This window comes from Ammospiza caudacuta, chromosome 1, assembly GCF_027887145.1.
Source record: "Ammospiza caudacuta isolate bAmmCau1 chromosome 1, bAmmCau1.pri, whole genome shotgun sequence".
Taxonomy (NCBI): domain Eukaryota; kingdom Metazoa; phylum Chordata; class Aves; order Passeriformes; family Passerellidae; genus Ammospiza; species Ammospiza caudacuta.
In genome coordinates this window covers 86,891,969-86,919,327 of record NC_080593.1, presented here as the reverse complement: position 1 = coordinate 86,919,327, position 27,359 = coordinate 86,891,969, and positions in this window count along the sequence as shown.

Below are 27,359 nucleotides of genomic sequence, written 5' to 3'. Positions count from 1 at the left end.
TATTTCTGCAAATGTCAGCTCAATTATTAAGAACTTTTTATTTTGCTTTTAGAAAAAAGACAGTCGCCCCTGCCTCTACTGTCTTATGTTTTTCTGGTCACAATTTTTCTCTCTATTATTCTGTACTTGAAGCAACTTAGAAGAATTATACCAACATCAAAAATCTCAAAAGCATATTATAAAGGTTATTATATAAAGTAACCATTATACTACTCAAGAATTCCAGCACAGTAATAAGTCACTAACACAAAAACGTTAACTGAATAAATGGTTTTATTCATATGAGTAAGCATTAGGAGATAACAGCACAGAATAAGAATTTAAGTATTCCAGGGAGGCCTTAACACAGAGATGCTTTTCTTCAAGAGGAATTGGTTCTGTAACTATTTTTAGCAAATAAGTGACACAACCTTACAGGTATTAGGGTGCAACTCTTCCTAAGACTGAGGTGAAAAAAACCTGCCTTTCTTATTCATCAATGAAATGCTGAATGATTTGCATACTGATATGATAAAATATTATATATTTATATTTATAAATTTATTTATATTTATACTTATATATTTTATATATAAATATATATATGATTTTCAATAAGATTTGAACTTAAAAAATATCAAAAGAACTAAGGCTTTTGGGTGTCTAAATTTCTATTTCAAACATCAGCAAAATCGAAACTGTGACTGAGGTTCATCTAGCCTTGTCCTAGGTATTCATAATAAAAGCAGCTGAAGAAGTCTTCTGAGACTTTAAATAACCGGTAGGGAAAGCTAGTAATTTTTGGTATGCAGAGCTAGTGCCCATCATTCTTCATTTAAAATCATGTATATTGGAAAGACCCTTCAGAAGTCCAACATGCTGCTCAGAAGAGATCTAATTAGATAAGGCTGCTCAAGGCTGTGCACAGATCAGCCTCCAATGACTGGAATTACACACTGCTCTAAGCAATGTGTTCCTGTATTCCACCACCTTAAAATAATGTTTTGCTAATACCTAATCAGAATTTCTGATGTTTGAACTTGTGCTCTTTGGCTGTTATCCTGCTACTGTGAACCACTGTGTTGACCCCAGCAGGCGGTGCTTGCTGCAAGGTACAAACAGGATCCCACAGCCAGAGCTCTGACTGCAGCCCCTGGCGCACACAGACAGCTATAGACCTGCTGGATGAGGCCACTTCTGCTCCAGTCCTTTGCCTTAGTGACAGGCTTGAGCACAACATGGGTCCCCACATGCCTTTTATACTTGTCCTCAGAGATTTGGGGTTGTTTTCAATATGTTTTGCATTACTCCCAGCTGTACCAACAGTGCTCGAACGGAAAAGCAATACAACATAGAGGTAGACAAGCTTCAGTAATCCCTCTATAGCAACCTGGAATTTAGCCCTGGCAAAGCAATGAACCTGAGATGCTAGCTTGGGTCAAGCCACCAGACTGGGTCGCCACAGTTTCTAGTAACTTTAACTTGCCTCTTCTCTTTGTGTAGACAAAAGCTTTGGGGGCAGTCAACTCTGATAAACCCCCTTACAGGTCTTGTTTGTCTTCACCAGCACCCAGGGAAATTAAACTATTCCAAAATTGAACATTTGTAAATGGAGCAAGAACATTTTTTCAAGCCCTCCACCCCCAGTGTGACCATGACCTCCAGCTCTCCTTAATTTCTCATTTTTCTTGACTCAGGTTCCTGCCCAGTCATGTTTCATTAAAGAAGGCAGTCGATGGAAGTGACGTTTCTCTCTATGTACTCTCAGAGCAGATGATTTGAAAGGTTATCTCAGAGCTGGCAGAAGATGTGTATGCTTCTGGAATAACAAGTAAGGGTCATGCGCTGTGCCTAGAGGGTATCTGGAATACTTGAATGCAAAGCAAATACTTGGGTAGTGACTCAATAAATCCTGGTTCTCCTTTGGAAATTCCTTTTCAAAATTCTTCAGTGGAGATCCTTCACACATTGTGTTCAGAATTAATTCTTCCTCTGTATGAGACACCTCTGTTTTCTTCTCAGGAATGAAGTAAACTAAAATTGTCCTTTGAGGTATATTTGTCCATTCAATTCCCATTAACCCATCATTTTAAAGAATAAAATCTTAAATTTACACTGCCTGTAGTACATCACAAGTTATGTACTGTGAGAGCAGTAGGGATTTTCAAAAGAGCTGCAAGGTGCAAAATGCTCTAAACCTATTGGTGTTTAATGGATGTTTAGCATCAAAAAAATCTCTGTCAAAACGGAATTTAAATAGACCTGCTTGATTCTATCATGTGTTTGAAGTCATTGAGTTGCTATTAGCATTTCATCATCATAAACTAAATTTCTTCTAAGATTAAAGGTGATGAGTTCCATTATCTTTTGTTGTTAAGTAAGTATCCTCAACTGGACTCTATGGGCAATAAATACCAAAATAAGATTTTTACCTATATTTATATTCACTTATAAAATGATCTTTGTCTTTCTCTTGTTACTGATCTGTCCTTCTGTTATTAATTATAACATGTTTATAAATTCAGGTATGTTACATATATTGCATGGAAGCATATTTTCCTGAAGGAAAGATATTACTGAGTAGAGATCATACCAGCACAATATAAATAAGTGAAGCTCTGATATTAAGTTTAACTTTATTGAAAAGAAATTGGGTATGTATTGTGTAAATCAAAAGGAATTACAGTAAGACTTCAGTAGAAACAGAAGTCTTGAGTATGGTAACACAACAACTTCTTAAAGTAAGATGGATATTTATTTTTTAATAAAAAACCCCCATGTTTGTTGATAAGCAAGCTCAAGGGAATTAACTTTCCTCTATTTAAAAGAACTGTAGCTAAGGAGAACAGAAAATCCAGGTCTCTTAAAAGTAATAATTTTAGTGGCTCAGATTTCAATTACTGCTAGTAAGAAGCGCCTTGAAAAACTTAGCTAGTAGCAAATTACTTTTCTAAACTATCTGAAGCCTCTAAAGATTCAGTTTGGCTGCTCAAGAAAGCTTTCTCCTACTTCTAGATTTTATGGCTGTAGATTGTATGGTTATAGATATTTGTCTCAGTTCTGTTAATGTGGCTTAAATGATTAAGCAGAAGTTTAGTTTGGATTTTAACCTCTGTAGGGTTCTGCTCTTGATGGTATATAAAATCAAAGAGGAAAAGGATCAGGGATATACAGTGGCCTGTCTCCTCCCACCCATTTAGAAAACCATCTACAACCCATTCTGAGGACATAAGAAGGGAGTGCTTAGTCCAACAGTAGCTGGAAGGAAAATGTGATCTTTTATTTAAATGTTGCAGTGTCTCAGGGCGTTGCATATTAGGATAAGGACCAGGGCTGGCTTAAATAATAATTATTTAAGTAAACTGTGAAACATATATGCACAGGTTGCAAAGTAGAATATAGAGTAGCTACTGAAAATTCAGAAAGAGAGGAATGGAGTGAAAAAAAATAATATTTTTCAGCTGCTTTTAGGTTATTTTATCAGTAAAACAAAAAAATTATGTGCCTTATTATTTGAAAATTAGATAGAAATCTACATGCCATCACTTCAATAGTTCAAAGTATTTAATAATTATTAATGAAGCATGTAATAACTTTAAAATACATATAGTCATATCTTATAGGTTAATGTACTTCATCATAAAAAGCTTTCAAAGAATCCATTATCTATCATGTAATATATGAAAAGTCTATACATACTATGATCTCCATTACATATTCTGACAAGTAGTAATGTATTTCATGTCAAAAACCACTTCTGAATGTCACCTTATGCTGTGGTATATCCTCATAGCTCAAGTAAAAATTATGTCAAAAATACACTTACGAACATTTCAATAATCTGTTCTGACTTTTGAGCCTTCATGATTTAGCAGCGTTTTTAAGGATATGTCAAGCTATAGCACAGTTCAGTACTTCAGAAGCAGTATGGCTGTCTAGAATTTATCTTTTTTTTTATGCAATCTTATTTAAAACTAACTGCAGTGATTTCTTGTCTAGCATTGAAAATACCAAAGAAATTAGCTCACAAGAATATAGGTCTGAAGGGTAAAGGAAAAGAGTTTGACTGAAATATTCTAGAACTGAGATGTGCCTAGAGAATCAAAAGTAAGCTAAAATATTTATTTTCATGTTAATTAGTGGTAGGATGCTTCCTGGATTAAATATTACCTCTAATTAATTTGGTCTATGGGATTAATAGTTTTATTTTTTTCCTTATATGCCATCACAACTCAAAGGTTAATTCATGCTCAGTCAGAACAAACCAATTTCCCCACAGAAATAAGTCTGTTGTAAAGCCTTCTGGAATTTAGTTATTTAACTTCTGTTTTGCAACCTTACCCATAAGAGTTTCTATAGTAGTGTGTTACTACATTACTGGCAAACCAAATTAATTCCTAAAGATGGTGTTTCTTCTCTTGAATGCATTAAAGAAGAGCTTTTAAGCAACACAATAATGAATTAGATTAAATAGTGCATAATTTTCTATGCAGAGCTAGGTAATTGCCTGAATATCAGCGGTAGTGTATATGTTGTAGGATGAGATTCAGAACAGGGAGAAGCTGTTACTTCATTTGGATTCTGCGCTAGAGAGTGGTAAAAAAACACTGAGAAGCAGAGGGGAGGGAGAAAAGGGCAGCTGATGCTGCAAAAATTTGTTAAATTGAGATTTTAAATACACAAATGTTTCTTATACAGCTGTGCTGTGGGATTCACAACTGTTATACAAATGGCACAAGAAGCTGTGATGTTAAGATTAATATAGTAACTAGTAATTTCAATTTAAAACAAGGACCATACTGAATTAAAACCTGCTATTTACAAAATCCTGTGACCTGGACAAAAGAAAGGGATTGAGGGTTGTCTAGGAAGTCAGTTTAATAATAACCTTATTCGTTTATTCCAGCTCTGCTAAATATTCTACATAGTCAATGTAGCCAGGCTAGGGAAATACCCTTACCCTTACCTATTAGTTTTCTTCTGGAGATACACTAATCCACAATGGCTACTGAAAAATTAAAACAAAAAAAGGGAGGGAGGGAGGACAGGAATGCGATGTTTTTGGTGACTTTGTTGTTGATTTTTGTAAATTTTATTTTAAAGCTACCTAAAACATAAATGCTTAACAAGAATTGTTTGTGATTATGAATTATACACCTTCTTTGACAGCAGAAGTTACAAACTACTGTTTCTCACACTTCTACCCACTGATTCATCCCTGCCATGATCACTACCAAGCATCTCAGTGCTGAACGCCTACACAGTTAGATGATAACTCTTCTGTCTGTCAACATTTGGAAGCTTTCCCCTTGATTTGACTTTATAAGATAGAAACCAAACAGAATTCAGCCCTGGACCAGTGGTCATTTTAGTATCCAGGACAGTGGCATTGTTTCAATGACAGCTAGAAATGTCCAAGTGTGTCCTTTGAGTAAATATCCAAGTGTGTCCTTTGAGTAAAGGAAAATAAGCTTCATTAAATGATTACAATTCACTTGCCTTAACTGAAGAAAGATTTTCTTGGGTCCAGTTGCTGAGAATTCCTTTAAGACTGGACAAGTACAAAATTAACAGTAAAAATTTGACTGTTCAATTATTTGACAGAGGATGAATGACACTGGAAATGTGAAAAGATGTGCTATGCTGTTTCTGTGTGAAGGCTGATGGCTGGAGATGAAGGACAGCATGTCTGATGTAGGAAAAATGCAGGATAATGGATATCTGGGAGAAGACAACAGGGTGTTTTACTGGATTAAGCAAGCACCAGATGGCTGTGGAGGGCAAGAGTGTGAGCTGAGTAGATATGGAAGTTTGTATTGTCAATCACTACAATGACAAAGCAGAGAGAATCCAGCACATGATTTTGCAGTTGAACTCTTGTCTGTTGAGAGGACATCATGTATGCTGTGATGCTATCTTTATGATAAATCAAAGTCATAATAAAATTGCATTCATCACATCTCTTAAACTATTTGTGTGTGTACTGTGCATTCATTGACTTTCCTCAGAGCTGTTTTTAGTAGCAAAAAATCTCACTAATACCTTCAGACACAAATATAAACATTCTTCGGCAAAATACTAAGTTTGCAACAAAAGATTTTTGTCTTTGTGCTATGAATGTGATTTTCTTCCTCCCAAACTAGATTATCACCCTGAACTCTGTAGACCTCTCATATTATGAAAGACATGCTTGGAGATGTGTAGATTATGTGGCTGATCTCATACGTGGCCATAAGTCAGTAGCAAGTCTTAATTAATTTGCCTGAACTTTCTATTGACGTTGGATTTGCCATATAAAATCAAAAAATATAACTATTAATAATGTTCAAGATTTCACTACACTTTATCTTAACTAGCACTTAAATCAGTACCTATTCTGACGTCTCTGAGTTTATTACTAATTCATTTAGTCAAGAACAATGTCAAAATATAGCCAATTCTGCCTGAAAGATGAAGAATCTTTCAGATGTGTAGATTTGAAGGATTTCATAACACTGAAATAAAGATACTGGAGTTTTTTTTCAAGCTCCTTTTAAGCATACTGCTTTTTTTGTGTCACAAAAGGTTAACATATTTAACCAGAGTATTCAGACCAAATATTTATTTGATTTGCAGAGTAGTTTTGTCCAGTGAAATCAGGAAACCGAAAAGCCTAAGTTTCTGTGGAAAATTAAGGATGTTTATTAACTGATGAAAATAAAATGAGTTTGAAAGCTAAAATAAAGTATCATCAAAACTATTTCTCTGGGAGATATATGGAAAATAGAGGGCATTGATATCAGATTAAGATCAGCAGAGTTAAATAGCTAACTTTAAAATATCTGTCAGCAGTTGTGACTCCTCTACCCAACTAATACCTATAATAATTCTATCCTAATGAATACAGAAACAAGTAATTGTTATCAGTGCATATTTCTGCAAAACCTTGTGTACCCAAAGTAGTATACATGGAAAGAGAACTGGGAATACTGCACTCTCAGTGTGCAGTTAGTATAAGTATTTCCTTAAGCAAGAGAGTTGCATAGATCATTTGGCCCAAGAATGTAATTCAGAGTTAAGGTACCCTGAAAGTGTAAGTTACTTCTGTCTTCTTGAAGGTCAACAAAGGAGAAGTAGCATGAGCCTGGAAATGGATCATCAAGAAAAAGAGATTACATTTTCATGTCTTTGAAAAGGGAGAAATCCAAAGGCGAGAGGTATATATAAGCAATGAGAAATATTTCTAGCCTTAACTAAGATTTTAGAAAACACCTACTTTTTGATCTGAAAAATGATTTAATATACCAGATATTCACTGTTGCCAGATACATCTTCCTGATGTTGATTATTTTATGCTACTTGGATTTGTGCTCCATGCCCTAGGCTGACAGGCAGGAACAGGTAGATAATATGAATTTTGTTCCTGTCAGGTTACAGATTATTTTTAAGTGAAGCACAACTTAATTTTACAGACAGCTTGCTGAAATTTATTTTATGCTTTTGTAAAGCAATTTATGATTCTGATGAACTATGAAACATTTGATTATTCTATATTACTATCTTTCATTTGTTTAAATGAGAGATCTGTTGGCAATTTAAACCACTGAGAGAGCAATCTTGGACTGAACATGTTAGTTGCTAGTTATTGAGTCTATGTACTGTCTTCAGAAAAAGGTACCTGGTAAATTGAGAGAGGTAAGATAGGAATAGATGGAGTTGAATGACACAAAAATTATAAAAAAATATATAAGCTTATAATTACCAGGAAAAAAAAAGCTTTAAGATTTAATCCATATGAGAGTTTCTGAATATTAAATACAATTGATACACATTTGTATTTAAAGAAGGGTAAAAATAATAATTTTTTAAACAAAAAATTGGATTTCCATGACAGATAAAGAACTACAAGGTCTCCTTGTATGTATGTTTACAAGCTGTGATGATATGGAGTCTGAATTTGAGATCCCAGGCAATGGCTCAGATTACTGCATTACTTTAGTCTCTGAACAGAGGTTGCTAGCGCTACTTTTCAGTCCTATTATTTGTGTCTTCAAGAAACATAGATGCATCACATGCCATCATTACTGTGGCTTTTCTGTTTGCCTTTATTTTCAGTACCGGCTCTCTAAGAAAATTTCAGGCAGAATATTTCTGACAGTTCTGTGCTATTTACAGTTTCTTTCTGCTGTGGTCACACAGGGACCCAAGCAACCATACACCTGCTCAGGCAGTTTTTTAAAGTGTATCACAATGCAGCAAATAATACTTGTAGATCCAAAATCCATACTACTGAAGCCAGAAAGACATTGCGCAATTGATGAACATGTAGGGAAAGGGAGCTGATGAATTCAAAACAAAGTTCACAAATTGTTAAACTGTGAGCTTTATTCTAAAAGCAGATTGGAGTAATGCTCTTTTTTTCCAAATACTTTAAACTTTTGTTGAAGACAACTAGGCAAAGAAACAGATTCGCTTTACTCCTTGTAACTCAGCCAGTGGATTGCAAGCACTACATGGCTCAAAGCTCTGTTCCTATTATACTGTATTTTAACTTTCAAGTCTAAGTTCCAGTATTTGTCTACCTTTTTCAGAATAGTGACAGTTAACAGAGACATCTGCTTATTCAAAATAAAAATACAAATATTTAAAATTAAGCAACTTCTAAAGTAATTCATGTTTATTAAACCCAAGAAAATTTCTCTTTCCTTTTTTTTTTGTTTTGTTTCAGAGGACAACTTGTTTACCAGTATTTGAACTCTAATTTCCATAGAATTATGAAAAAGAAATAAAAAAATAATGGTGGAACACATTGTATGCCTTTACTATTCAAAGAAGAATGAGAGTTTTTCTTTCTTTTTATGCTGTACCTTGAAATAAAGTTGCAGCAGGAAAAAAAACTATATTGCATACTAAATCTACCCCTTAATTTCAATAAGATGTAAATAGTGTTCTTTTCTTCATAGTTGTTTTTCCTACAGCTGTCTTTTACCTACAGCTGTCTTTAAAAAAGTTCTATTGAATTTGTAAGTTTATTGCAGCAAGAAGGTAAAGCTCTGTGACTACATCCTTATGGCTCATGGTTAGTTATTTAGATGTCAGTATATGGAATGTATTCCCTTGCTGCTTCAGTAAGGCAGGAGAAGTTTCAATGTATAATAGTATTGTAAATAACTTTCTTGTCAGCCACAAAAATGAGAAACTAACACATGTGATTAAAACTTGTATAGTTAAAGTGAAATGTAGCATCAGAAATTTTGCCCTCAAGGTAGGTGGTCTTCCTAGTGAAGAAATTTAAAAAAATTAACTCAAACACAATTATAGCCGGCATAACCTTTTTCCAGGTAATTGCCATGCTTTGCAAATTGTGCTGTCTGGATCTAATTTGTCTCTCATATCAGTCACGTCTCTCCTTTAGTTCTGTGATCTCCACTATGGTTTATTTTAAAGAAAAATATTGAAGAAAATCTAAGATACCAGAAGAAGTGCTTTTCTTCTTCTGTTCAATTTTTGTCAGTTTTCTACTGTAGTTCATAATGTAAATCTTTTACATCCTGAGGAATTTCTCCTTGTTCTTTCTCAGTTCTTAGTTTCTTGTTGGTCCATGACATCTGAGTCATCAAAGCAGACATTATTATTCTGTTCTTAAATGATTGTAGAGCAGGCTAATCACCTTTGCAATGTTTATATGGCATGAAACAGGATGGGAGAGTTGCAGAACTTCTGTAGTACAAGTGTCTCAGGGCTTTCTTGTAGCAGAGGACCACTGGCGCTGCTTGCCTTGACTTCTTAGCGAACCCAAGTGCTTCCTTGCTTCTGGAGGAAAACTCATCAGTTTGCCTTGTAAACATAATCTCTTTTGTTTCATCTATTTCTTCTCAATAAAACAATTCTGAGATACTGTGTAGGAAATGGGGCCAGGCTTAAGTAGCTCTGAGAACAGCTTTTATATAATTTGTGTATCAGAGTGGGAAATGTAAGAGCTGATGGGTGCCTTGAGCAAGTTTTTTCCCAATGTAATCAATTAATCAATGTTTTAAAGAAAAAAAAAAAGAGAGAGAGAGAAAACAAGGACACAAAACTTTTCTTACTCTTTAACAGTTTAATTTTTTAAATCAGAAGATATATCAGAGAAGAATCACTTTCAAAAGCCTAAAATAAATAATGAATCTTCCCCCTGCCTCAGATTAAGCTCTTAAAAAAACTCATTACTCTGTCATCTGTGCTGACTCTTTAAACTGCCAAGAGGTCTAAAGTTTTAAGTTACTTTACTCTAAATTTGCCTTCTGATAAGTTGTGAGAGCTTCAGAAATGTAAACATAAGGTAAGTTTTCTTTGAGTAGCAGAAAGCTCAGTATGTGTTCAAAGTGCAAATTAATTTTTATGAATTATTTGACAAATCTTTAAAGTTAACCTGTTTATATACATTTAATTTTTAAAAGACATCCCATTTTAATCTGTGCTTTTATAGGAAACAAGCATTCTCAACAGTTTTAACTTGTACTGTCTGATAAGATACAGTCCCCAAAATTGTTTATATTGAGCAAGTTCTTGTTATGACACATGGATAGTCATAATTCTCGATTCATTGCACTTTAAAATTAAGCATAAAATGATAGATTTTTCTTCAAATTGTGGCCTTTCATTGAAACTTTGCATGCTTTCATATCTACTAAGAATTTTCTTTGAATTTTTCCAGGTATTTTTAAAAATACATGTCTGTATAAAATTTATGGGAAAGAAGGCTCATAGTAGTGTTTCTTAAATCAAAACATTGCTAACTAGGGAACTATTGTGATAACTTGCATTTTTGTGCCAACAAACAAAGACTTTCACAGAAAAATACCCAAAACCTATGAAGATAAGCTACTCATAAAAATAGCCACCCTCTCATTGTTTGCTGTCTGAACATAACCAATTTGCCTTCTGAAAAATGGTCAACTTTTTTTGCTTTCATGCTGACAACAGGGCCATGATGAAGCAAAACCAGGGAAGGCTGGAAACAGAATGTTGGAAGCAGGTAGCTGGTACAGTTAGAGGAAATTGCTAGTAGTGTAATTGTTATTTACACTAACTACACTTATTTATTTCACAAATGAGCTGTATCAATGTCTGTGTATAAATTAATCAGTTTTAGGCCATTTCCCTTGAAGTTCACAGTTTACAGCACTGGAATCTGTGCTTAACAAAACACTTCATTATTAAAATCCTTCTGTGTGCATGTTTATTTTAAGATTATTTTAAGAAATACAAGAGTATTTGATTGCTGTCTATGTTAATTCTGCATGATAAATCTCAGCTAAATGCTATGGACAACTGATAAAAGTGGTGTGTCTTAATTCTATTATGATAATTGAAATAGAAGGTTTTATCTTTTCAGCATACCATGTCTTATGCATCTCTCTGTTGGGTTTGCATGGCCCAGTTTTGGTAGGGGAGGGGATACAGGAGTGGCTTCTGTGAGGAGATGCCAGAGGCTTTCTCCATGTCTGGCAGAGCCAAGGCCACCTGAGGATCCTAGACAAACATGCTGCTGGCCAAGGCTGGGCCAACTAGAAATGGTGGCAACACCTCTGTGATAACATATTTAGGAAAGAAAATATAAAAGCTATTGTGCAGATGTGATTGCAGCCAGGGGAGAGTGAAATGAGAATATGTGAGAGGAACGGCTCGTGTCAGTGAAGAAGGAGGGGCAGGAAGTGCTTCAGGCACCAGAGCTGAGATTCCCCTGCAGCCCATGGTGAGGTAACTGTGCCCTTGCAGGCCATGGAGATCCATGGGGATACAGAGATCCACCTGCAGCCTGGGGAGGATACTACACCAGAACAGGTGGATGCCTGAGAGCAGGTTGTGACCCTGTGGGAGACTAGAGCTGGGAAGGGTCCTGGAAGGAACCTGCAGACATACAGAGAAAGGATCCACATTGTAGCAGGTTTCCTGGTAGGATTTGTGACCCTGTCGGGGGTCCCATGCTGGAGCAGGCTGTTCTTGAAGGACTGCACTCCACGGAAGAGTGACCTGCATTGTAGCATTCTGTGGAGAATTGTTACTTGTGGTTTGGATGCACACTGCAGAAATTCTGGTAGGACCATCTCCTGTGAGAGGGACCCCACACTGAAGCAGGGGAAAGACTGCTAAAACAGTGGGAAGGCTTCATAAGAGCTTAACCATCTCCTCCTGCTTCAAACTGGCTGAGCCTTTGCAGGCTGTCATAGGAAATGACAGCAGGGTTGTCAGCTCAAAGATACTGATGTGTTGTTGTTTCACCCCAGGCAGCAACCAAGTTCCACGCAGCTGCTCGGTCACTTCCCCACCAGTAGGACTGGGGAGAAAATTGGAAGGGTAGAAAACAGAAAACTCAGGGATTCATATAAGGGCAGTTTTATAGGGAAAGTGAAAGCTGTGCACATAGGCAAGGTAAAACAAGGAATGAATTCACAGCTTCCCAGGCAGAAAGATATTCCGCCATCTCCAAGAGAGCAGGGCCCCATCACATGTAATGGTTACTTGGGAAGAAAAACACAATCACTTCAAACATTCCCTCACTTCTTTCTTTTTCCGCCACTTTATGTATTGAGCATGATGTCACATGGAATGGAATATCCCTTTGGTCATTTGGGGTCAGCTGTCCTGGCTGTGTCTCTCCCATGCACACCCAACTTCCTTGCCATCATGGCCATATGAAAAGCAAAAAAGGCTTGGCTCTAAGTCTTGCTCAGCTTACACAAAGAACAAAAACATCTCTATATTATCAAAATTGTGTACAGAACAAATCCAAAACACAGCCCCATAGCAGCCACTGTGAAGAAAATTAACTCTATCCCAGCCACAACCAGCCCACCAAGCTTGTTTAATAACTTGTGAATAAGTCAAGCTTAACACTACCATAAAGCAGAAGCAGCAACACATGCTGATCAAGGGCATTCCTTTGTTTTGTCGTGTTGAGCATTCACAGGAAATGCATTGCAGATGGATTGTAATTTTTAAACAATGCTGATTGGTTAAGATCTCACCATCTTCTTCCCCATCTTCTTGTTCTCTCTGTAACTATACCTATTAAAAAGGGCTATTATCATGTGTAGATTTCCTATTTCATATATGCACAGGTATTTGTGCTGCTTTTAATCTACCTAAATAGTTTCTTCCTGAGTGAAGACTACTTATCTGTTTTCATCCTCAGACTGCATGAAATTTTAATATTGCACATGAAAAGATTTGTAAAGACGACTGAAAAATGTTGTAACTCAAAGGCAAGGGTCACTGAAATACTGCTATGTTCAAAAAGTGAGGTAACTTATAATTGTGGGGTTTATTGATTAAAGCCATGATGATAACAGACAGTATTGGAGAGCAAATATACAGAGCAGATTAGAGGAACAGTGAGCAGCTTCCACACTATTTTTGTCTAGGTGCATATTCATTGTAAATGTAGACATACTAAGTTTTTTTTAACTGATTGAACTTCTTAATAAAGAAAGATGTCCACCGGCTGCTGTGAGATGAAGTTTAATTGAAATAATTATCAAAGAAGGTTCCATTTCATCTGGACAGTTTTAAATATTACATACTTATAAATGTAAAATATATAACTAAATGCACTTTCACTTTATTTGCAAATCTTGGGGGTGTATTCTGAACACAGTAATTGAACTAGCATCACAGCATCATTAAACGATTGGTTCTAATTTTGTTGTGCTAAAAAAAGTCATTAGAAGAGGCTCAATTGATCTGAAAAAACCTAAGTGGAAGTCAGATTTATCTGAATCTATTGGTACAGTGCTTTTCAAGTCTTGATAAATTATTTTTCCTACAATGCTTCCTGACATTGCTCTTCTTTATAGGAGGTACGACATTATATCATTAAAACATCAACTCCTGCTGGGAGATGCATTCAATGCCTTGGAATGCTGTAAGAAATAGGTTTTTGTTAAAAGCTGGTTTTAGCCACTTATTTACTAAGTAAGAGTATATTTAGGTGTCAATAGCAATTAGTCATTGAAGATCCTTTTCTTTTAATTAAAGCTCACACTTTAAAATACTAAATCAAGACAAGTTGTTCTGAAGAGAAACACTTTGTCCCTCACATTTCCTACCAGGCACAGATATTTTCAGGACTCTCCAAACAGTAGGAAATCTTTCCTCTAATCTGTTCACTTCATATACTTCGGCATCAAAACACCACGTGTGGGCAGTGGACCAAGCTGATAATGTGACACTACAATTACCAAGATTTTGTAAATTTTAGGTATAGACATGATCTTATTTATTTATTTTAATAATATGCTTATTTCCTATTTGTAGATAGTATATGGAAATAAAATATATGTCAAGGAATTGTTTGAGCTGTAAATTAGGAAAACTCCTTTTGAACCATTGTTATCTGTAATTGACTACATATTTAAACAGTCATTAAATTTCACAATTTACACAGTAGAACGTAAAGGACATTTTTTCCTATAAATACAGTTAGGGAAGAAAAGGTTAAAAAATTGCCTCTGTAATTTTTTTTATGGAAATATGAAAATAAAAGGAAAAAAGCTAGAAACTATTTTCTCAGTAGAGTACTAGGAGCCAAGGATATGTCAAATACTTGCCATTACACAGGACTTGCACCACCCATAAGGAATTTACTTTTCATGCAGAACACCCAGAATTTTCAGCTGAGGAATGCAACAAAATATCTTGAGTCTTTCAGCTGGGACACTAGACCTTTTTAAAATCACTGTCCTCAGAACAGTCTAATCTGCAACAGAGAAGAGAATATATTTCCTGCAAAGGGTAATGGAAATTTGCCACTGACTTTTTAAAAATGAGGTCTGCTCCTCAATTGTAAAAAAAAATAATTGCTTTCTTTTTTAAAAGTTTGATTATCTTTTAAGTGGAATATTATTATGACATAAATTGGTTTTAAACTTTTTGCTTTACACTTCATCAGTCTGCCTCTCAAAACAGGAAAAAAAAATTCCTAGTTGGTAAAAACTAGATTCTAGATACAAATTCCAGTTGGTAGAAACTAGATTTCCTTTTGTGAAAGAAAAGTGAAGAAGCAAAAATAAGCCGACAAAAAGCCCCTTAACACTTCAAGTAGTGGAAAGCTAAAAGCAAATAACTTTATTGAGAAAACACGTGTGTAAAGCAGAATTAATTTTCTTCCTTCAGAACTACAGAATTGAGATTGGGCTTATACTGCATATTGAATATCAAGATGCAAGTATGAATAAGGAATGAAAAGGAACTAAAGGTGATTTAGAAAAGAAATAAGCAAACATATTAATGTAATGGACTGTTCAAAGTTGAGACAAAGTAGATGCAAATGAAGATATTATCTGCTTTTAAACCAGAGAAAAAACAATTAGTATAGTCAAATTTTATTCTACAGAAAATAAAAAACCATTCTAACTCATTCTTAAAAGCATGGGATTTTTTTTTTTTTGAGAATATTTAAGGTTAAAAAAGGAACCTTATTTCTCTAGGAATGCTCGTTCTCTGTGCAAAACACCTCAGTCATACTTTGACACATATACCTTGAATAAAACTGCCAAAAAATTTGCAAAAAATGTAGCAACACATTTTATAATATCCCTCATTTTCAAACCCTTGCCTGTATTTATGACAGTAAATGCATGTATTTATCTTATTGACAGGCACTGAAAGTACTTTAAAAGAATGTTCTCTCTCATACTTTGTGAAAGCTTCAAAGTGATCTGTAATAGCTGGATGTGTAGTTTGTCAAATGAACAATAAAGGACTCATTGCTGCAATGTATCTGCAGGGAGGAAGCAGAAAATCGGTGTGAATGTGTTAATCACTGTAAGGAATTCAGACATTCCATTTTATAGTTTGAAAGCTGATTATAAGAAAGCAATAAAGGTACCATTATTTTTTTTTCCCCTGGGACTATGAGAATTGGAGTCTGTTTATTTATTAATAGTAGTATCAACTGTATACATTCCTGGTATTAATTAAATTTTATTTTGGTGTTGCCTTATCACTGAGAGTCAGATGGGAATTAAATTTTGAGAATATGGGTTTTTTTAATTATGCTTTAGATAGTCACTTTTATTTTATTTTTTAAATTCATCCCATGTGACTGAATTCTAGAAACAAAAGCAATCTCAACCCTAATGTAACTTTATAGTTTCTGCTGTCTTTTCTCTTTACAAAGTAAGGTGGATGGGTGGAAGGGCAATTAGATGAGCATCCCCACAGATGGCTGTTTAATCCTTTTATTAAAGTGTAAAAATATTAGATAGCTGTTGCATGTTGATTGCATTTATTTAACTTTGTTTTATGGGGTTTTGCTGGTTTGGTTTTTTTTTTAGATATTGTATTAAAGTATTATGAAAGCATTTAGGAAACTAAAACAACAAAAAAACATAATAAATCACTGAAGGAATACGAGGGCTTAAAAATAAAACCACACAATTTTCTCAGTGTAATGTTTAAAAGCACATAAAACTTATAAGTTGACTGATATGAAAATAGAAGGATTACAGAAAAGTAAAATAAGCTGATATCTTGGTGAAACCTTTGAAATTTTTCAGTTGTATTAAACATATAGCTTCTCTAATTTAGACCTGATTTAAGGGGAATATGGGTCCAAATCTAGAAGCTGTGTGGATGTGCCTGTGCTTCATAATGGAATGAACTATAAAGATAATTAAGTTTGCTGGCCCAAGCTATTTTATGTACATAATTCAGTGTGTACTAGGCAAAGATACTGGTTAAATCTGGAAATTAGACCATCAAAACAGACTAAGTATTTTCACAGAGCCTTATCTGATATAATTTTTCCCTTTTGTTACAAAAAGCCCAAGAGGATCTAGACTACCACTGACAAAGTATTTTTAGTATGGAGGAGAAAACAGTATTGACAATCTAACTAATTTAAGAAAAGAGACCAAAAAGTGTTGCCTTCCTAAGACATCAAACAAAGGCTTGATAATATTATAGGGTGTGTTTTGACTCCCCCTCCAAAAGGCTGGGAGCAAGAGTTTGAATTCAGAACTCATACTGTGGTGAATTGTTTTGTTCCTCCAGAAGCTGGACATTCTTAGATGTGTGTCAGTCTTTTAGAAAGCATTGTAAAGTAGAAATGCAACCAGCTACTTCCCACAGATTGTCCTGGCTCCAGAGCAAGAAAAGTAGATGTTGGTCCATAGCAAATAGCTTGGTAGTACTGTTGGTATTGAGACCTTTAGACAATAATACTGGAAAAACTGAATGACATGAAACCCAAGAGTGTTTGAAATACTGAGGGATGGGTACATTTTCTATTATAAAGAAATAGCTTCAAACATGGAAAGAAGATCTTCATGTGTCTAGAAATAACACCTTTTTAATTGTTATTTTATAAGGAAAAGTACAGTGCAAGGCTGTGATCAGACTTCACTTGAACAAGTCAGACCATCCTTTCTGGAGGGGGGAGGCAGTAGTTGCCAAAAGGCAGAGAGACAGCCTGCTTGTGAAGCTCTGGACTCTGCTGTAAGCAAAGTCCAAAGAGCTAACCAAAAATCAAAACACTGAGAGAGAAAACCTGGAAACCTATGCTGAGAGTCTAATACTGAAGAGGCAAAATAGCTATTAAAACAAAAAATGCTGCTGGAACAAAATGATATAAACTACTGATTATTGGGCTGGAAGTGTAATGAGGAAAAAAGGAGCTTTTGAAACAGCTATCATAACGGAGTGAGTAATGTACAAAAGAAAATTCAACTTAATAACAAATAAGATAACAAAAGAACACAGTGATGTGGTGATAAGATTGGACTGTGACCCATTACACCTTTTTCTCTGTTATTAAACTTTTTCATGTTGTGTGTAGTATCTATTGTTTTGCTTGGTTTGAGTATCCCACAAGATGATGGGACACTTAAAATTTGGGCCTCTCTAGCCTCAATATTAAACAGCTATGTCATGCAGCTCCTGCTGACATTGCCATAGATAAGCCTAGATATCCTTTCACAACTTTTCTAGCCTCACCATTTGTTTAGATCTCCTGCTAGTTAAGCCCGTGGAAGTATGCCTTATAAATTATTCTCTCAGGTATGGCTTTCCAACATCTTAATTTCTTTCATCATTAATCATTTCTAGACAGCTTCAATTAACTTTATTGAAGCTAACAGAGTTAAAATTAGAACTATCCTAAGTAACTTCACAAGATTGTGTATGTTCCACTTAAACTGATTTTTTAAAACTTTGTCCATTAGACAAATAAAGATACAGTACTATATGTACTGATATCCTTTTTCATCATAGTTATTGAAAAATAAACAATAAAAATATAGTATAAAGCAATGGCATGAAGGAAGATTTAGGCAACTGAAATGTGTAAGTAATGTAGAATCTAAATCTCATTTAGTAAAACTGAAGCTGGAATTACGATCTAGAAGCTGTCAAACTTGTGTTTTCTTTCTGAAACATGTTATGTTTCCAAAATAGGCATGCATGTTTACCTCACAGATGTTGACAAGTATGTAAACTACTCATTTAAGTTCTTCTACTGTAATGGCTAGAACACTCTGAAGACTGGAACTATTCTCTCTAAGGGCTCCAGGTGGTCCTGAAATGAATTCTACCTGACAAAAACATTGTATCTATATTCTAGAATTAACAACATCATTATTTTCTGTAGCTGGAAGGCACGTACTTATTACTAAGGGTTGAAAACACTTTCTTAAAATCTAAATCTGCTACTGTTAAAATAGTAAATTTTAGTGTAGTATTTTTTGTTTCCTTAAATACTTGTTTATATTATCCTAGTGGCTAGAAATCTCAATTGTCAGAAAAGATTCTTGTTTCTTCACCTATTAACTAGAACCAAGAAAATACAAGTGTCTGACAAAATAAGCCAGCTTAAAATACAAAAATAAGAACACCCTTAAGGAATAAATAGAGGGAGGTACATCTGAAAAAAATAAGTTCTCTGTTTAGAATTTTCAATGTTAAATTACATTGTAAAAAATGACATAATGCAATCCATGGTAGACTTGTTCAGTGAATTTAAACATTAACTAACTGAGATTTTTTACATTTATCAAGGAAAAGTAAAAACTATGTTGACCAAATCATCAAATGACACTGGAGAGCCTTAAAGGAAAAGCTTATTTAGCTGCTACTCAGGGACATAGTTCTGTGTAATTAGCATACTTCAGGTAGCAGGTCTGTGGTCTTGATAACATATGGGATGCATGATTGGTAACAGAAATAGATATTGTATACTTACAGTTACGCTTTCTTTAATGACACATGTTTTAAGCTCAGTGCATCTAAAGAAGAAGAAAATTTTAATTTTTTAATTGCTAGAAAACATAATCATAACTCATGGAAAATGTCAGAAAAAAGTATTCAGTAAGGTAATATATGTAGGTGAAGAATATTCTCTCATTAAATGACAGCACCCTCTGGATCCAATCCTGTAGAACTTCAAATATTTTTTTTCCTAAAGTAACTTTAGGCAGTATTAAGAAAAGCACTCCCATAGACTTCAAAGGAACTTTGCTTGTACATTTTAGATTGACTGAAACTAAAATAATCCATTTATCTTAGATTCAGAAACAGAAAAAAATGATGTTATCAGATGTCTTGTACTTGTGGGACAGAACTGATAATATCTGTTAATTTGTTTCTTGACAAAAAGCAGGAAAAGTTTGTTTGTACATAGTTTTTTGGCAAGATGAGTCTAGAACATGTGTCTTGTGGTTGAAAACTTCGTTTAGAAAAGGTTATTTAATTTCCTGTTTCCTAAAATGGAGCTTAGCACAGGTTTTTCCTGAGTTGACCTTGATTAAATATCAAACTCCAAGCCACCTATCTTCCCTCCTCAACACAACAGGAGAAGAAAGTATGATGAAAAAGCTTGTGGGTCAAGATAAAATCAGAGTGATATCTTATTAGTTACTGTCAGAGGCAAAGCAGATTTGACTTGGGGAAAATAAATTTAATGCCAAATAGAAGTGTTTGGGGATGGTAAGAATCAAAGATAATAAACAAAATGTCTTTCTTCCCTATCTTTCAGATTTTTCTTCATGCCTTCACTCTCCTTTCTTCCTACCCCATCTGCCCATTCTGCCCCTGGAAGAGCACAGGGGGCTGCAGTCATTTCCCAACAGCTTCTCTCTGGCACTGCTACTCCTCACACACTTTTCCTGCTCCAGAGTCTGTCCTTCCAGATGCCACAGTTCCCTGAGGAAATGGGCACTGGATCCATCATAGGGTCCTTTCCAACCCCAGAAAGGAATGTTTCTTTTGTCTCCTGTAGTCTCTCCTTCTCTGTCTTGGGCTTTTCAGGTTGCTATCTCCCTATTTTTCTATCTCCCCAAGTTCTCTCCTCCTCTCACCACATTGTGCTTTCTGCCCTTTCTTATGTGTGTTTTCCCCAGGGTACCACCCCTGGAACTGATGGGCTCAGTCATGTTGTGCTGGGTCGCACTGGGTCAGTCACTGGGTCTATTACAGAGGCAGTAGAATTGTCTGGATTTAGCTGCATCCAACACAGGGCAGTCCTAGCCTCTCCTTACAGAGGCCTGTTCTGTAGCTCCTCACTGCCAAAGACTCCTCACTGGGCTCCTGAATCCTAACAATGTACAAAAACTGGGGTTTCACTAAATCTATTGAAGTAAAAAAAAAAAAAAAAAAAAATTAATAATGAAAAAAAAAATCCTTGTAAACGTATTATTTTGAGATTTGTAATGACGAACATAACCACAGGGTATATTAGCTCACAGTCTTTAAAGTAGGAGTTGTTTATGCAGATGGAAAATTCAAGTCATTAATCAAACATCATCAGGAACTCTGAACTGTTTTCTTTCTTTTTTGAACACCTGTTTTCACATGACATTTCTTTCTGAAACACCTGCTTGCTCTGCTACGTATTCTGAAATCATCAGGTATAGGAAAAATACAGACAAAAGATCAAGCTTTCCATAGGAACTCAGATCACAGATAGAAAGAAACTCCAGCTGAAGCTGTTTTACAATACAGTAGATATCAGCCGGAGAATAAGTAGAAAAGAGGCAACTCTTATTTCCAAAGGAGACCCTGTCAGAGGCTATCTGAGTTTGCAGTACAGGTGCATTGGCTAATGGGCTGGCTAGTAGGAGTTAGTCAGGAAAAACAGAGAACCTGACCAGTGTTAAGTTATTCATGTTAATCTGAATTGGTTGCAGAACAACCATGAGGTTTTGGCAATCCTACAGCTACCTTGGAGAATTTCCACAAGCCAGTGAGCTGCAGGGCTAGCTTAGTATTTTGATTAGGAGGTTGCAATATTGAGACCTCATATAAGTAAATTTTATTATCTCTTGCTTTTTTTTCTCTAGACTGTGTTCCCAAGGCTTTGGCTTTGATCTTGCAACTGTCTTGATGTCCATAATTTCAGCTCTAAAACCAGCTGGGCAGTATGTAGAGAAACTGGAGATACCAGGCTGAAGATATGGTTAGGCCATGTGGTTTATTCAGCCTTCTGCTATTGGACGGGAATGCTGACAGCTCGAACCAGATAAATGCTAGAAATTTTCAAAATAAGCTTTCAAGCAGTCAAACTGTATAACTCTTCAAAAAACCTACTTGTGTTATGGGAACTAAACCCATTGAATTAAATCAGGATTGGATTCTCACTCAGGAAAAAGATGCTAAAGCTGAGAACTTGTGGAAAAATTACAGGCTGTTGGACAGCAGAACTGACTGTTAGCGTAATGCTCTTTTCCAAATTAATCTTTTAAGTCAATTTCAGAGAATGATTTTCTAGAAGCAATCCCCAAATTATTTATCTGCAGTTTACTCTCCATTTTTCTGAGTTAGAACCCTGAAACTTCACTGGCAAATTACCTGTAGTTTAGGTGTTATTCACCAGAAATTGTTCTTCTATTTGTAGGACATTATCACAATTAAATCAAATACACTGCGGCTAGAGGGCATGATGTTTCATTACACTCATCCCCCAAAATCATAAATTAATTCCTTCTAAGCTTTAAAGCCTAACTTCAAACAGGAAAGACTGATTATTACTGCAAGTATGAACCCCAAAACAATGTTATTTGCTAATAAATTCATTCCCAAGTAAAAGCTGGAAAAGGTGACTCCAGAAAACCCATTCCAAAGAGATTAAGCTGTCACAGATTAATTTAATTTTTCCCAAAGGTTTTAAAATAATTAAGGTATTGCTCAGTATTGTGGATGAATAATCAGAAATACCATCCACAAAAATTAAGGTTCTATACCACAATAATACTGTCTAGGAGCAAAATCCATCTCTTATTACTGATATTTTAAAATAATTTTATCTCTTAAAAACACCCTGTTGATATTATCCCAGCAAGAAATGTTAGATAAACACAAGTGGGCTATTTCGTCATTACTGATTTTTTCATACCTCTACTTTTTGAAAGAGCTGGCTACTTCTTCTGTGTGATGTTTTCTATTATTTTATTCTCTACTAGGGTATGCAAAGAAGAGCTAGACATGAATGTGACTGTCTGGAAGTATGTCTCATCTGTGAAATTGCTATTCTCTTACCATCTTGCTCTTATTTTTGAGCATATGTCGTACCATTTTCTATAAATAACTTCTATTACCTAGTGGATCTATAACTGTCTTCTTGAAAACATCATGCCAAAGGATACTTGGCACATTCTCTAGACTTTATATAGAGAAATTACCTGAATAGTGTGACCAAAATACAGTCAGAATGCAAAGCTTTCCTTCTTTGTGTCTTGGCTATTAAAAGTGATAAAAACAGTATAAATAGAATAAATTAATGAAAAAGTTGTCTGACCTGATGTTTGTGTGTCTTGATGTAATATTGGATGTATGGTTGTTTTTAAAAACAAGTTCCAGGAAATGAAATGAAATGAAATGAAATGAAATGAAATGAAATGAAATGAAATACCAGGAAAGTTTTCTGGTCATGAAGATGTAGGGTATTTTTGGCACATATATGAATTACAGGAGTTAAAATTGAAGGTAAAAATGCCAAACATTCCTTCGAAAATTGATCTTCCGCACATTCTGTAATAAAACAATAGTGATCATGTTTGTTTAGAATCACTGAAATCTTTGCATGTGCACTGGGATTGGGATTTATGGAAATTAATATTCTGAAGAAAGCCTTTATATAGTTAGCATGCAACTCAATAATAGAATAATTTAATCTAGCCGTACTATTTTAGGTAGACAACAACGTCTACTTTTTATTTGATTTACGCTAGTCTGAATGATGAGTTGCATAACAATATTATTAGCCAGTGTTACCAGTAAGTGTTAAGAGTCCTCCAAGAAAGCATCCTGATATATCTAACTTAAATATATAAGGCAAGTGTTGCTTAGGGTTGTTTAGGGTCTCCAGCCTCATTCTGTATGAACTTTTGATGTGAACGATAACATGGAAAGGTTTAGAATTGAATTTGGCTCAGAGATCAGGACAGAATGGGATTTGTCTGTTTGTAATAATATGCAAGCTTAAAGTGAAATACCCACAGGAAATTTTAGCAGGGCCTTTGATCACAGGTATTAGAAAGTTATTGGTTAGATATGACAATACCTTAGGTATGACAATACCTCAGAACACATTATCAGCTTATTAAATGCTTGAATGTATGTATGGCTCATGCTGGTCTAGTAATGCACTGATTTCTCAGCCTGGTTCTGAGTATTACACATCTGAATTAACTAGACTTCTGTTAAAACAAAGTCTAGTATTCATGATTGCATTAAAAATATTCACTGGACATTAAATGAAGTCTCTTATTCCTCAGAGATATTGCAAAGATGACTTCTAAATTTTGATAGAGATTTCCTGGTTCATTCACATTCTGTGTGCAGTAAAAATAATCAGACCTGTCCCTGCTTTTCCCAGTATAAAGGTGAATAAACCCTGTCTATATTCAACCCTCAAAATTATTTCTGTTTTTCTTTAACTTTATCCTGGAATAATGGGTGTTTGTTCACTTGGATTTTGAAAGAGATCTGAATACAACCCAAGATTGACTAAATTAGTCTGTGACTCATTATGCTGGAATAAACTTAAATTAATAGCAGGTTTCAGCCATATCAGCCTGTAATAAGGATGACTTTGGGTAGTTCTTTGGTGTTAAAAGAGTGAAAGTCTAACCTGTAAAGAAACATGTTGTGTTATTTATTTTTTTAAATTATTTTTTACTTGATCTAAATTTATTTTGATTCTCTTCCTTAATCTATATCAGGGGATGCATTATTACATTTTCCTTTTAGAGATGCTATGAATGAAAGCCTTGGTAGGTATCAAGTATCAGATGTTTAGGGTTTTGTTTTAATGGAAATCTTTTAACTAAAATAAGATAGAAAGGAAGATTTTCCAAAGATATCTGGAAACAAATATGATATTTAGCATCTTTTAAAGTGAATTGCTTTAGAAGCAAAAGGAAGCTGTGAGCCGGGGTGATTAAAAGTAGGATTTAAATTTTCAAGGACAAATATTAGAGGGATGGGCAATCTCCAGCCCTGTGAAGTTTAACAAGGGAAAGTGCCAGATTCTGCCCCTGCAATGGGTCAGCCCTGATTGTGTGTATAGACTGGGAAAGGAGAAGCTGGAGAGCAGTGCTGTGGAAGGTGACCTGGGGGTCCTGGTTGATGGCGAGTTGAACAGGAGTCAGCAGTGCCCTGGCAGCCAGGCGTGTCCTGGGGTGCATCAGGCCCAGCATCACAGCCAGGCAAGGAAGGGGATTGTATGCACTTGCAAAAAAATCCCTCTCCATTTCTCTTGTAACCTCCTTTAGGTTCTGGAAAACTGTTTTAAGGTCTTCCTGGGTCTGCTTCACCAGGCTGAGCAATCCCAACTCTCCTAGCCTGTCTTCATAGGAAATGTGCTGCAGATCTCTGATCATATTTGTGCCCCTCCTCGGACCTATCTCCTGCAGGTCAATGTTTTTCTTGTGCTGGGGGAACCCAGAGCCAGACAGACTCCAGCTGAAGTCTCATGAAAGCAGAGTAGAAGAGGAAAATTCCCTTCCTCGCCCTGCTGGCCACGCTACTTTTGATGGAGCCAGGACAGAATTGGCTTTCTGGGCTGCAAACACACATTGCCAGCTCATGGTGAAGCTTCTCATCAAGCAGCACCTCCAAGCTCTTCCCAGCAGGGCTGCTCTCAATGAGAGCAAGTATGAACCTGCATTATATCCTGCTGAGCTGGTTTCTTATGCAGTGGTATTCAGTGCCTCCAAATATTTATTCAACGCTTCTAAATGACCTCTAAGAACTGCAAGACTCACTAGACTAAGTATGACTGGTGTGGGGATAGCTTCCTGCTGAAATATGATTTAAGTAAAGCTTTGTTCATAACTTACCATTTAGACACATTTCCTGTGGCTCTGTTTTAAAAAAGTAGTGCAGAATGAGGTTTTATTCTACTGCTCTCACTGTTCCAACTATTTGCTTATTTTTCCCATTTTAGAAACTTCCTTAGCCCAGATTCTGAAATGGTATTAAGAGGATGCAATTACATTACACCCTTACAGATCAGGATTGGAAAGCCACTTGTGCTTAAGATGCACTTGATTTCAGTGTTATGAAGACTAGGATTTCTTGTTATTTCTACATATTTTCTAAAGCTGTTCTCTACAGTGCACTTTCAAAAGTCTGTTTTTATTGCATCTGTTCGCTTTTAAGAGTATCCCCTGGTGCAATTGCCAAAGGCAGGAAATGGAAAGGCTGAACAGGCATCTAACAGTAAGATCTGTAGTAACTTGAGACAAGAGTGTTAAGTGTGGTGGCTCTTTCTAGGTTACCAATTCCAAAGAAAATAGGATCTGTTACCTTGGAGACAAAGCTAAATTCTGCTCAGAAGCCAGTTAAGAGAACCCAAGGAGTCCCTGTCTTCTCCTGCAGTTTGCCACCACCATGGAATTTAGCAACAAAAGGTCTCTTCCACTGTTGGCACTTCCCAGTTCCAAGAATTGTCAAACAATGTCTTTGTATTCAGTGAGAGACAGAGAAATACATTTTTTTTAAACTGTCTTCAGTGACTAATCCAGACAAAATAGATTCAGGTATAAACTATGCTTAGAAGAAGCCTATCAAAATAGCAATCCATGTGAAGATTCAAAAATCAAAAAGAAGCATGGACTTTAATTCCAAAACTTGGAAATTACAGCTAATAATGGAAAGAAATAGAAATTCCCTCTGAATGGAATGCTAGTTGCAGTAATTAGTATAAAGAAATGTGAAAAAAGCTCTGTATTTAAGATGAGCACTAAGCCACAACATACATAGAGTAGGCAGGAACCTATGCCCAATAGGATTGAGAAAGAGTGGAAGAATTAGGACTTTGTAAGAAGAAAATGCAAGACTTAAAGTTTAGAATGTATCACCCCAGGAAATATTTTTTGCCAACAGCCTTTAGTGGAATTTTGTGCAGAAGATTGCTAAGGTCTAGGCTGCCAAGTGATCTGACCTGAGGTAGATACATTTGTCTATAGTGCCTAACACAATCACACACAAAAAAAAAAAAAAAACCCCAAAAAAAAAAAAAAAAAAAAAAAAAAAAAAAAAAACCCACCCCAAAAGAATACAAAAATCCCCAACCAAACCATCCATTCATCTAGCCTAAACAACCGACTCCTGCCATGCTTAGGTTAGATAAGCCCTGAATCTTAGGTATCCATTTTACCAGGAAAAGTACAAAGAAGAAGAAGAAGAAGAAGAAGAAGAAGAAGAAGAAAGAAGAAGAAGAAGAAGGAGAAGAAGAAGAAGAAGAAGAAGAAGAAGAAGAAGAAGAAGAAGAAGAAGAAGAAGAAGAAGAAGAAGAAGAAGGAGAAGAAGAAGGAGAAGGAGAAGAAGAAGGAGAAGGAGAAGGAGAAGGAGAAGGAGAAGAAGGAGAAGGAGAAGGAGAAGAAGAAGAAGAAGAAGAAGAAGAAGAAGAAGAAGAAGAAGAAGAAGAAGAAGAAGAAGAAGAAGAAGAAGAAGAAGAAGAAGAAGAAGAAGAAGAAGAAGAAGAAGAAGAAGAAAGAAGAAGAAGAAGAAGAAGAAGAAGAAGAAGAAGAAAGAAGAAGAAGAAGAAGAAGAAGAAGAAGAAGAAGAAGACACTTATAAAAATGTTAAATATCTTTGTCAGAGGAATGTATAGCCGAAGCAGTTTTGGGAGATAAGTATAGAGAAGACCACGTTTACACTTTACTAGAGGACAACTTACTGGGTTGTTGACATGCGCTTCTAAACAGATAAATTGCTATAAATCTGGATTGTGTAATTCACCACAATCAAAATAATGTTGTGCTTTTTGCTTCCAGATTTAAATGTCTTGAGTGTAGTAAAAATTGTTTTCATGCAAAGAAATATTTTCAAAATATTTTTTGTGTGGTGGTTTGACCAGGAAGAAGTGGGAATTCTGGGATGTTGTGGTCAAACCAATGGGTGCTTGGATTTTGATATTG